The sequence below is a fragment of the Cricetulus griseus genome, chromosome 2 (genome assembly GCF_003668045.3).
Source record: "Cricetulus griseus strain 17A/GY chromosome 2, alternate assembly CriGri-PICRH-1.0, whole genome shotgun sequence".
Taxonomy (NCBI): domain Eukaryota; kingdom Metazoa; phylum Chordata; class Mammalia; order Rodentia; family Cricetidae; genus Cricetulus; species Cricetulus griseus.
In genome coordinates, this window is record NC_048595.1 from 185,965,564 (window position 1) to 185,977,975 (window position 12,412).

A 12,412-nucleotide genomic window follows, 5' to 3' on the forward strand; every position below is an offset into this window, starting at 1 on the left:
TTTTTTGTTTTTGTTTTTAAACAGTCATTAGTAGCTCAAACATTTCAGTGAGGTCCCTTTGAAGTAATAAACTGAACCTAGCCATTAAGCTGAAAGCTATTTCTGATTAAATTTTACTGTTCTCTCCCAACTGAAAAAAAGTCTTTACACTGGCTAGGCTGTACAGAGACAACTGAAATACCCATGTTGCTTATGCAAAGGTGTGTGTTCAGTGACTCAGGAAAGTGAAGCGCTCCTGGGGTTACATTTTATGTATTGCATTCTTCCTATCCAAACTCAGCTCCTCCCATCCTTATCTCCATGAGAACCAAGAGACCACAGAAAATTATGTGTGCCTTGATGATGGGTTAAGGAGCCGAATAACTGAAAAGCCTGGACAGGAAGGGAAGAAAAGAGCCTCTATTGCCACCTGCTGGGCCCTGGGTTCTCATCTGTCTATCTGCTGAACCATCTCTGGTTCCAAATTCCTGCCTCTGGCTTCTTTTGTCAGCTAACTTTAGCTTGCTGACGTTTGTCAATGTTTCAGTTTCAATTTGGATGGAAAAATACTGAAGGAAAAGAAACAAAGAATTTAGCCTTCAGCATCAACTACTCTTTAAACTCACCCTACTTCATAAACAAGGATAATAGCTAACCACTTCTCCACAATGCTTAGTGGTGGCCAAGTGGTTTTCATTAAACCTAAGTGAAAACACTTCCCAGGATGAAATTTCAATGCAGTGATGTATTATTAATCATATGCTTTCATTAGCCTAGGACAGTAAATAAGTCAACTGTCTAAAACCTTAAAGGGCCTATATTTTGCCGATAGATATTGTTAAGGATGCTAGTTTCCTTTTTTTATTTATTTTTTTAAAGAAATGAGGTATATTTCCAACTATACATCAGTTTACAATGACACCTACCATTAATTTCATATGCCTTTATATAATATCCTTATATGGAGGAGATAGTGATAAGACTACATTAATACTATAATGTGAAGCTTTGCAAGTATTTCCTAAAGCATAAATAATTCAATAACAATCAACATGTATTTGAAAAATGAACATAGGCTCTTAGTATTCTGGAATTGTCTGAATGTGAGTTTTTACTATCTTCAAATTCCCACTCATGTAGTCAACAACATCCATGGTTGAGTTTTTGTATGCAACAAATTAGCATGGTTGAATAGAGAAAATTTGGGGTTAAAAATGTGTGACATTAAACACAGATCCCATGCTGTGTCCCCGAAGGGAAGGCACTCCTGTTGAAGAGAAGTTGGGAAGTCCTTGAGTAGCTGATCAGCTGGAGTGAACAGAAATCAATATCTTAGCAGAACTGTTCACATCAGTCAACAAGATTGACTCTAACTTTTGGCTAGAAGAAGAAATGACTAAGCAAACTCAGGAAAGCGTTTACAATAGAACCTGCCCAGAGTATGCTTTAAGGATATGCCGGTGTATGTAATGTGATGCCACAGATATGGAGAAACAGATTAGAGGAAAGTGGAACATTCCAGATGGAGCCATTGATAGAGAGGATAATTAAAATCTTAATTGTATACTTTGATGGGTATAAAATTATATTCTACTGTGTATGATAATTAAAATCCCATGTGAAATAAGAAGTAATATAAACATAAAATTGTTAAAAGAAACTTAAGTGACTATACAGTCTGGAGATGGAGATTGGTAAAGCTCTTTAAGTTAGTCGTCACTCTCCTGAGACAGAAAACAAGGACCTAATACACTTTAGTGTGTTGAAATGTTGGACTAACATGTGACCTCTAATTAGGCAATGTTTCTTGATGCATTGTATACCTGCAGAGGGATTTAAGGGAGGCAGGCCCAGAAGGCGGTCTTTAGTACTCTACCACACTTTATACTAGAAATTAGAAATGAAGTGAATGATGATACCAAGTGGCATGAACCCAAGTGAGCCCCTTTATGCTCTAGATTGGGCCTCATCTCTTATTCCTCCTCCCACACCCACAGAACAGCCTCCCTCCTTCCAGCACCTCTATCTTGTCATAGAAGAGAGTTTTAATCAGGAATTAGGAGCTATTGTACATATCAGAGCATTAGTACATATCTCCCTGGAAGTATACTTTGAGCATGAGCAGAAATTCAAGATTCTCAAGACATCATGGTCACTTTTAACCACTGGTTTTTACATATGTCAAACTTAGCATATCCCAGCCTTGCTGTGTGTCTCCCCATCATCCAGCCAGCATTTGTTCTCAATAACTGTGTCTTGGTAAAGCTAATAAATTGCTATACTTGAGAAAAAAAGAAGAGGTGTATGTGGAGAATACTAATTCACATCTTCAACTGCCTAAAAGCAGGCACACTTGAAAAATATTTTTTTTTTTTTTGCCTGCGTTGCTGTGTTCTTTCTGCTCCATGTATCTAGTTAGTTACATTTTTATGTTGTGCGTACATTTTGTTAGGAAATTGTCCAAAACATTGCCTGTCATGAAGCCAAGTTGAAATCTATACCCTAAATATTTATGGTTATTCCTTTAGAAAGTTGGCAGGAAAGGGAAAGACGAAGGGTCACATGTTATGGCTTCTGAAGTATATTCAAGTCCCTTTCATAGTTTGCTATTGCAAAATAAACAAACAAGTAAATAAAAAAAAAGGGAAAGAACGAAATCTTGGCCTGGCACTATTGTGCTTCGGCCACAATGATTTATGCTGATTGCTTGTAAATGCTGTCCAATGATTTGCCTTGATTGCTTCTAAATGCTGCCCTCTTCTGGACAGAAAGTGCCAGAGGGTTTATTAGGAAATCTGTGTGAACACCTGCCTTAGAAAATGGTGAGGTGTGGGTATGATACTGTGAGAGACTGGGAATTAGGAAAGACAAAAATAAAACCAGAAAGGCAGACTTACATCCCTGTGAGCTTTTCCATTCGTTCTCCCACACTTTTTCTACCATAGTCGTCTTGTCAAATACTCTCCAGAAAGGAAATTGGCAAGTCATACTCTTTGTCCAACTTGCACAGGTACCTACAGAAAGCTGGGCCCTTGGGAGACATGAAGCTACAAGTGATATTCCTGTTGTAATGCCTCTCTTCTTCCTGTACACGTTTTGTACTATCATTCATCCTTGGTTCAGCTATTCCCATTTACTGTCTTCTGTTGGTCTCACAGGTAACTACCATACTTAGCAGGCCCTAGAACCCTTTCTGTTATCCCATTACATATGGATTTTCTTTCCTCTTTGCTAGAAGGGGTATGGATTTTCTTTGTCTCCTTCTGGATCTAAGTACTCCTATCATCTGAAAAGGCCTGTAGTTTTACTAGTAGTTGGAAAGGGCTGATATTAAAAACAATTTGAACAGACATAGTAACTGGAACCATAGCAGATAACTTTTATTCATTGTTTTTCTTGTTTCCATGACAGAAACCATTTAAAGGAGGAAGAATATACGTTGGCTCACAGTTTTTGGGACCAGATGTTCATTACCACAAGGTAATGGTGGCTGGGGAAGTTCAGTCTGTAGTAGTGGAGGACTTGAAGCATGGATTGGAGAGCACCTTGGTATGTCAAAAACAAGAAACAGATGTCACACCTTCAGGGCATGACCCCAGAGACTCACTTCAGGTACCTAGGCCACAGTCCCCAAAGTTCCCCAATCTACCAAAGCAGTACCGCTTGCTGGAGACACAAGCATATGAGAGATAGTTTAGCTTTAAGACATAACTACGGCATTAACTCTGATAACTTGCTTTAAGATGACCTGACAATCTAGAACATTGGTGGTCCTTGTCTCTGACCAAAATAGATGCCACAGAGCATCCTACTGCTCCTGAGCACTAGGGTTAACTAAGCTAACTGCCTTGAACCAAGAAGCAAGTGCAAACAACAGATGGCCTGGAGGACCGAAGGACTGATAAGTTAGCACACCAATAACAGGCACATTCTAACTGAACTGTGTTCTAGAAAACACCGCCATGAGTTAAATGTCAAATGATCAAGAGACTAACAAAACCAGGGCAATTAAAGTGAGAACAAACGCAGCCAAGCCTGAGACCCTTGGAGCAGCCCAAGTTTCTGTGGGTGACTTCTTGGGTTGTCCTGCAGGGTCATTTCCAACTTAAACTGTTCTGGGAGATCCCCTCATGGCTTTGTTCTTTCCATCAACATAAACTACAGGGATTAAAACCCATGCAGTATGTCTTGACACACCCACACTCAGCCTTGCTGAGTTTATTTGCCAATGTTTTATTTGAGCATATTTAGCCACATGCCCATGTTCTCTGGCTTTCCAGAGTTATATACATCTTGGTGGGTCAGGAACCCAAAGCAGATGTCACATTCTCGGCCTACTACCAAAGACCCACTTCTAGGAGCTATACCACAGTCCCAAATGTTCCCCAACCTGACAAAGCAGTGCCACTAGATGGAGACCAAGTGTTCAAACCTGAGGGAGACTATTCCTATTTCAATCATTTTTCTCTCCCCATTTCCATTTTTGTTTTACATTGTGTAAACTTGTGCAGTGTGCGTGCATGTGTATATGTGTGTTCATATGTATGTGGACACGTGTGTAGATGAACCTGTATGTGTATACACACACATGTGGAAGCCTAAAGTAATGTCAGGTGTTTTTCACATTCATTCTTCACACTATTTATTGAGGCAGGGTCTCTCACTGAACGTAGAACTTGCTAATTCCTTCTAGTCTAGCTAGCCAGCTTGACCTAGGGTGCTTCTGCCTCTGCCTCTCAAGGGCTGAGATTACAGGTGGTCACCAAGGTGCCAGGCTTTTATAGAGGTCCTGGAGCTCTGACAGCTGATCCTCACACCTGTGTTGCAAGTACCTTATCTTATGAGCCATCTCCCCTGCCCTCCATTTAAATCTCTGCAAGGGGAAAAAAATTCAAGATCTTAATCCCTATTGTTGAGATCAAGAATCCTAAGAGTCCTGTCCGATGAAGGGAAAAAATGGCACAAAGTATTTACCTGCCTTGGCTGTTGCCTCTCACCTGATGCTCTACAACCACTTTCATGAAGTGCCTGCTGCTTGTCCTAGTGTTGACCTTGCCTCCCCTCTAGGAGGGAATACATGCTTCTTGCTCCCCAATCACTGAGATGTCACAAATTGTGCAGAAGACATGTCAAAGCAGCCAAACATTTGCTGTGGGGTGGTTATTGCTGGATGCTTTCAGCTTGGTTTATAATAGAATTGGGAGCAAATAGAGTGAAAACATTTGAATAGTATGAAGTGTGGCCAGGAAAAAAAGTGCCTAAAGTTGTAGGGATGGGTGTGACTGATAAGGAGATTAACACCGTGAGAAGGAATGGTCTAGTAAGGCGGCTCAGTTAGTAAAGGCATGTGTCACCAAGCCTGATAATCTAGGTATAATCCTGGGACTCCATGTACTGAAAGGAAAAAACAAACTCCCTACAAGTTGTCATGACCTCCCCATATGTACCATGCTATGGTTATGTGTGACTGTATTCCTGTAGTGACATGAACAAACATCTATTCACCCCAGATAGAAAACTAATGGCAAACCAAACTATGAATATCATTAAAGTCCAGCTTGGTGAACTAATGAGTTTCATTGTTACAGGTATATGAGTGGGTTACTACTGAAAGCAGCAATGGCCCAATGGTAGCTGCATCACCAAAATCCCACCCTAGCATTTGTGGAAGCTGACGACAGCTGGAAACCTGGAGCACACTGTACAGTAAGCAGGCAACTCAACAGCTTGGAGAGTGGTCTTTCTAGATAGCTCAGTTTCTATAGATGAGTTTCTTCCATGCAGCTCATCTAATCTGTCTCTTGGCAGTCCTTACAATTTATATATCCTTGGCAGCCTCTCTCTCTTTGCCTCTGCTCCCCTCACCCCCCTGTCTGTCTCTCTCTCTCTGTGTGTGTGTGTGTGTGTGTGTGTGTGTGTGTGTGTGTGTGTGTGTGTGTGTGTTGAAGTAAATTTGGCCAATTTCAGGAACTTCCTGAAACCATTCAGTTGTTTACTTTTTAATCTTAAGAAGTTTACCTACAAGAAGGAATTGTTTCACCTCCCCTTAGAATATCCTGTTGGTTTACCTCTCTGTAAACATCCCTCTAAGATGGAAGAGTTTAATCTAGAAGGAAACTGCTATAGAACAATCTCTCTCTCTCTCTCTCTCCCTCTCTACTCTCTCTCTCTCTTTCTCTCTCTCTCTCTCTCTCTCTCTCTCTCTCACACACACACACACACACACACACACACACACACTGGAGGGGGCAGGTAAAGGAGGTAATTTTAAAAGGCAAGCACTTTGCACTGGGGCAATAGAAAAGATGCCTTGAAAACAATCATTACAGGCTGCAGGAATAAAAGTATAAGCTCTTTTGAAAGGTATTTCGCTGAAGAGAGAGAGCTGCCATGTGTCCTTTTTACACAGAAACTACAGCAACCATGACTGGCAGGTGTGTGTGTGTGTGTGTGTGTGTGTGTGTGTGTGTGTGTGTGTGTGTGCGCGTGTGCGCGTGCGCGCGTACACGCCGATGGTGGACTGTGTGGCCCTGATTTTTCACCTGTGCAGGATGCAAGAGTTATAGGGACATGGAGGCTTTCACACACATTTCAAAAGAAGACCTGAGAACCGCAGCACTACACTAGGATTAGGATTCCTGTGGGTAGCCCCGGAGAAGACAATATTTGAAGCTGTAAGGTTGAAATCTAAGTTGTAGTGGAGACCCCAGAGTATTGGAGATGTCAGCAATGTGGGCCATCCATTGCCATAGGCAATGAGTGAAGCCAGCTTCAGAGAGAAAAGGTCAAGTCCATCAGAGACAAGGCTCCTTCAGGGTCAAATCATGATTACTACACGGCACTCATACCACACATGGAACTATAGGATTTGATGGTTGCCTTGCTGACTTTCAGGCCTGCTTTGTTTTTCTCTCTCTCTTAACTTACCCTCACACCTCCCCTTGGAAATAGAAATGTTTCCTCTGTGCCACAGGTAATTTTATTCTGGATTTTTAATAGGAGCTTACAGGTAATAGTTTGCCTTGAGACTCAGAAGTGACTTTGAATCTGAGCTTTTGAACAATGGAGGAACAGTTAGACTGTGCTCATTATGAGACGAGATCAGGAGAGCCTTTGGGGGCCAGGGGAGGGATGTTATAATTTGAATATGAAGTTGCCCCTACAGCCTCACTTGTTAAAGCATAGTTCCCAGCTAGTGGGACTATTTTGGGAAATTTGGAAATGTTAGGACATTAGAATGTAAGCCAAGGTTGAGGAAGCAGATGATTGGGGTGAGTTATTTTCCTGTGCACTTCCTGGCATCTTCTCTGCTTCCTTGGTGTGATGATATAAGGCACAGATATATGCCCTCTGTGCCTTCCTTGTCTTGATGGTCTAATGCCCCTGAAATTATGAGCCCAAATGAACACCCCTTCTTGTGTTGTTCTGTTAGGTATTTGGTTCACAGATACACAGAAGTAACGCATACAGAAGAGTACCTGGGGCATGGAATACTTATATTTTCCTCCAATAAAAGTGAAGTCTGGGCAGTTGTGGAAGTAGGGACAATGATGAGAACTATGAAGGGGTCACAAAGGGAGGAAGTTTCAGGGTATGGAGATGAAGTGCTGAAGGTAAATTTATTACTTGCTAATTTATCCATCAACCAATCAGGGGCCTTTGTCTACCCCTTCTTTATACTTCAAATTCTTTTGATGGTTCACCCATTCAGCGTTTCTTGGGATTATCTGCTCCCAGGGAGTGTTGTTTAGCAGTCTCTTAGTAGAGAAAGCAGTGGAAGATCCACTTTTCCCTTGTGAATTTGAGAGCTGGACCTCTCTGATTCACACAGGATTCTACCTTAGGCTGCCTAGAGTTATATTATTTACTTTTCTGTTGCTGTGACAAAGCATCATGACCAGGGTACTTAAGGAAGAGTTTATTTATTAGGCTCACAGTTCCAGAGGGGTAAGTTCCCATCATGGGGGAGAAGCATGGCAGCTAATGACAGCCAGACATGGTGGCAGGAGCAGGAAGCTGAGGGCTCATATTTTCAAATGCAAATAGGGTGCTGAGAAAGAGCTATTTGGAAGCTGGGGAGGCTTTTTTACTCTCAAAGCCCACCTCTCAGTGACATGCTTCCTTCCTCCACTTGCTAAGGCTTCCCAAGGAGTGTCACCATTAGGAGATACAAGACTGTGGAGGCAGCCAACACCCCTCCCCGCAGCTTGAGACACACATGGAGCCTTTGTGGGGGAACACGGAGGCAGAGGGTGAGCCCACAAACTGCACAACACCTCGGGAACAACAACAACAACAACAACAACAACAAACAACAACAAAAGACAGGTGTTACGGGAAGATGTTTTTAAATAGCTTTATGGAACTTGGAAAAAAAAAAAAAAAACGACAGCGGAAAGGAACAGCACGCTCAGTAGAGAGAATTGAACTAGGAATGAAGCCAGGTATGGAGAAACCACAGGGGCTACTGGTTCTGGATCACCTCACTGCTAGTGCAGTGACGAAGCGCTACTGCCATTATGCAGCCTGCCCTACTGGCTGGGAGGAGATCACAGGGTACCCTGGAGTTTGCTCAGGTCCTGCCCCACCCTCCACACGGCCTCTGAGCAACAATAAGATATCCAAGATGAAGAATGGTTGGTTTTCTGCACTAAATCTCCTGCGAAGAAATTTCATGGCCTGTGCTGCCCTTAGAGGCCATGTAGGTGTCTGTGGTTTGTGCTGTCCCTGGAAGCCATGTTGGTGTCCAAGATCCCTGCTGCATACAGAAACCATGTTGAAGTCCATGATCTGCGCTGCTGCCCGCCCCAGGTTGATGTGATGATGCCTGTACCCCAAGCTGCCTCTGGTTTCTTGAGGGCAAGGAAGCTTCTTTTGCAGTGATTTGGATAGCTGCAGATTCATAACTGAGATGAGAGACATTGAAAGTTTCTATGGCACTCCCTCCTCCCTCAAGAATTAATCCAGACAGGAGGCTATCCAAGAGTCTTAAAAAAGTGATAGAGGTGTAATGAAGATCTTCACAGTTGATGGATTCTGGGGGCACTGGGAACACTCCATTTTCTTTAAGGGGTTGGCCACTGGGAGTTTGGTCATGTTCTGGTGAGTATATGGGTTACACAAACCGGAGTTGGCTTTGTGTGTGTGTGTGTGTGTGTGTGTGTGTGTGTGTGTGTGTGTGTGTGTGGTGTGTGTGTGGGGTAGCACAAGGGTTGGAGGGTGGATCTGTGAGAAGTGGGAAGTGTGTGTGGTCGGGATCCATTAATAAAAATGTTGGGAGAAAAAGTTCGAATATCTGAACCTATGGGGAAAGTCTTATGCAACAGAAATGTAATTTTAGAGACTATGGTGGCTGTTTGGCCTTAGTCCAGACCCCTGAAGACCACCAAGAGAACAGATCTGATGCAAAAGCAAAGAATCTTTATTATTCCAGTATTCTGGGCTGACCCCCCCCACACACACACACAAAGGCAAGATGGCAACGACCAGGTCCCCAAGGAGGAGTTGGGCTTCTTGCCTTACAGAGGGCAATGTCTAAGGAAGTTAGATCATTTTAGATATGATTGGCTTAAGCAAGTGACAATCATATTAATGTGTTTTAATTGGCTGGGGCTAATCAGGGGCAGGTCAGGGCTAAAATTTTCCATTTTGGGGCAGCCCCAGACAAGTCCTAGGCCCTGTCTTTGAGCTGCTGTGGGGGCTGGCTCAGGCCTGGCCTGGCCTAGTATTGTGTGTACCAGGCCTCCCACTTGCTGTTGGGGGTGTTGGAGATTGTCCTTTATTTGTGGTGTTTCCTCAGAAACTGCTCGTTCAGTCTCAGGAAAATGAAATTGAGGCCTGAACTCTAAGAGGCCTGTTATAGCCTCTGCTCAGTCCTTACAGAAACAACATCCTCAAGGTTTTGCATAGTGTAGGCTCTGCTAACTAAAAGGCATCTCAGCTACTTCCCTTGACCAATAAAGCATTCAGTGTGAACCAGTGACAAAAGTTGCCCCCATGATACCTGTGGCAGGTCTCATTCTATCACCTTGCAGTGAAGCTTGTACCCATTTTAACTTAACCTTGTGATTTTATAAACAGGCATGAAAAGCATTTCCAGAGAGACACAGTGGAATCGTGGATCACTGCACCTCTCTCTGACACCTTAGTGAGATGGTAAAATTATGCATAGAGAACAAGAGATTTATTTCCTGCTACTTTAGCAACTGGGGGATATCTACTTGGATATTTTTCTAACATATTTTAAAAATAAAAGTGTACCATCCTGAGATACAGTATCAGAGATTTTTTCCTATATTCTTGCCAATTTGAACTGCTGAAAGTCCGACTGCATTTCATTTGTGATATTTCTTCCAAGTGCAAGGAAAGCCTTACTTTTTATCTCTTGCTCCAGAGAGAGGGCAAGGCCAACTATTTATTCAGGCCAGATAGCAAATCTGTATGGAAGACAAGTGATAAGGAAAGGTGGACGGTGGCCAGACGAGGGGAAGGACCTCTCAGGGCAAGGGAAGGAAAGGGCTAAGCTTCCTGCCCCTACGTGATATGAGATTCAAGCCATACTAACTGGTTTTAGACATAAGTAAGAAGAAATAATGACAGAAACAGGCAAGAACACAAAATCCAAGGCCTGCTTTAGGAAGCAGAAGAATTGGATTTTTGATATCTCTTCATTATTCATAGCTCCAACAGGGGATAACAGCTTCTTTTTTTTCTACAAAGGAACTGAGATCCATGTTCCTCAAACCAAAGAATTATAGCAGGGAATTACCATGAAACATCATCTGGAAATACTTGTTACAAAAATACTATGATGCAGCTGCCTGGAGAGCCCCCATGATGGATATAAAGTGTGTAAGTGGTTACACACAGTAGCAATGCCCCTTACTGCAACACACTTGTCATTTGTCTTTTGGTAGGACAGACCTTGTAACTTTTATGTAAATGCATTGTGTAAAGGATTATCAAGACATCCTGAAAACCTCCCCATGATCTTGCAAAAGATTCTTCAAATAAAGTTTATACAGCACGAGGTAACAGAGTGAGAAAGGCATTGCATCATTGTTGGTGTTTTTAGTGGCATTATATCTCACTTCAATAACTACCTGGGTTACAGAGTTCAAAGTACCTTTATTTCTTCTTCAGCATGTAAGGGGTTACTATGGAAACTATAGCAAGGTTCACATTCATGAGTCGTGAAGGTGCCAGGCATTGTTAAAGCAATTTTCTTTTGAGAACTTCATAGATCCTCAACAGATGTGAACTTACAGGGTGAAGGGGTAGTTGGCAGAGAGCTGGTGAGCTCATTCCTACTCAGGGCAAGATTTGATAACTTGCCTTCACAATGGTCCAGAACCTGTGGGTGACATCATTGCAACTGAGATTTCTCCATGTTTAATTCCATGGAACATTTGAAGACCAGCGGAGGTGAAACCATATGCAGTAAGTTCCTTGATGGATTTTCAAGCCTGTTCACAGTTCTCCTAGGATGTGATAATGTCTAGATGAGTGTTTTCAAACACTTCAGAAACTCAGAGGCTTAATTCATATAGATGAAGATACAGCTGCTGTTATTTGGCTGTGCAATGAATCTCTTTATGATGCTTAGCTGCAACTCCTTTCAAAGTTGAAGCCAGAATGCTTGCTCTACCTATCCTCCCCTCACAGTTTATTCCTGGAACATCTGCAAAATACCAAAACATCTTTCAAAACCTCTAATGTAACCTGCTTCAAAGTTTTTTTTTTTTTTTTCACCTCTGTCTAAGATAAACCCAGATCAGCGGAAGAATGACAAGTCACAGTGTCAGATCCCAAGTTTGTTTTTTTATTCTGTTGCTTTACTCAATCTTAGTGTGCTCCCAAATTAAGTATTTGTTCTCTGATTTGTAAAATAAACATGACTCCATCTACTTATGGAGCTGATATAAGTTGTACATAGGCATGACACAGTACCTGGCCCCACAGTACACTCAACTATGCTACATTCCACCATTTAGGTTCACAAGCTGAAATAAAGAGTCACCAACTATTAGTTACTAAATGCCAACTCTTTTCACAAGATTCTTGTTTCAGAGATCTCTGGGCTTTTGAAAATCTCTTGCTTCCTTTGGCAGACAGAAAAAAAAAAAAACAAAAAACAAAATGATTGGCACAATTGCCCTAACCTAACCCTGGATAATAAGTAGATGTGGAACCAAAATATTAGGTTGAATGCATTCACCTATGATTTATAGTTGGCTGTGCTTTGTAAGCTCATGAAGGCAAGGACTGCAGGAAGCTGGTGGATCCTCATGGTCTTGGAATTCAGCCCAATCATGAACAAAGATCCCAAGTTGAATGCTGGGATTCTAGGCAAAGCCACACTGCCCAGGAGAGCAGAGCTTCCTGTCCAGAACACCTCTCTGGCCCCAAGCCCCCTTCTGGGAGAGCCCTGCCT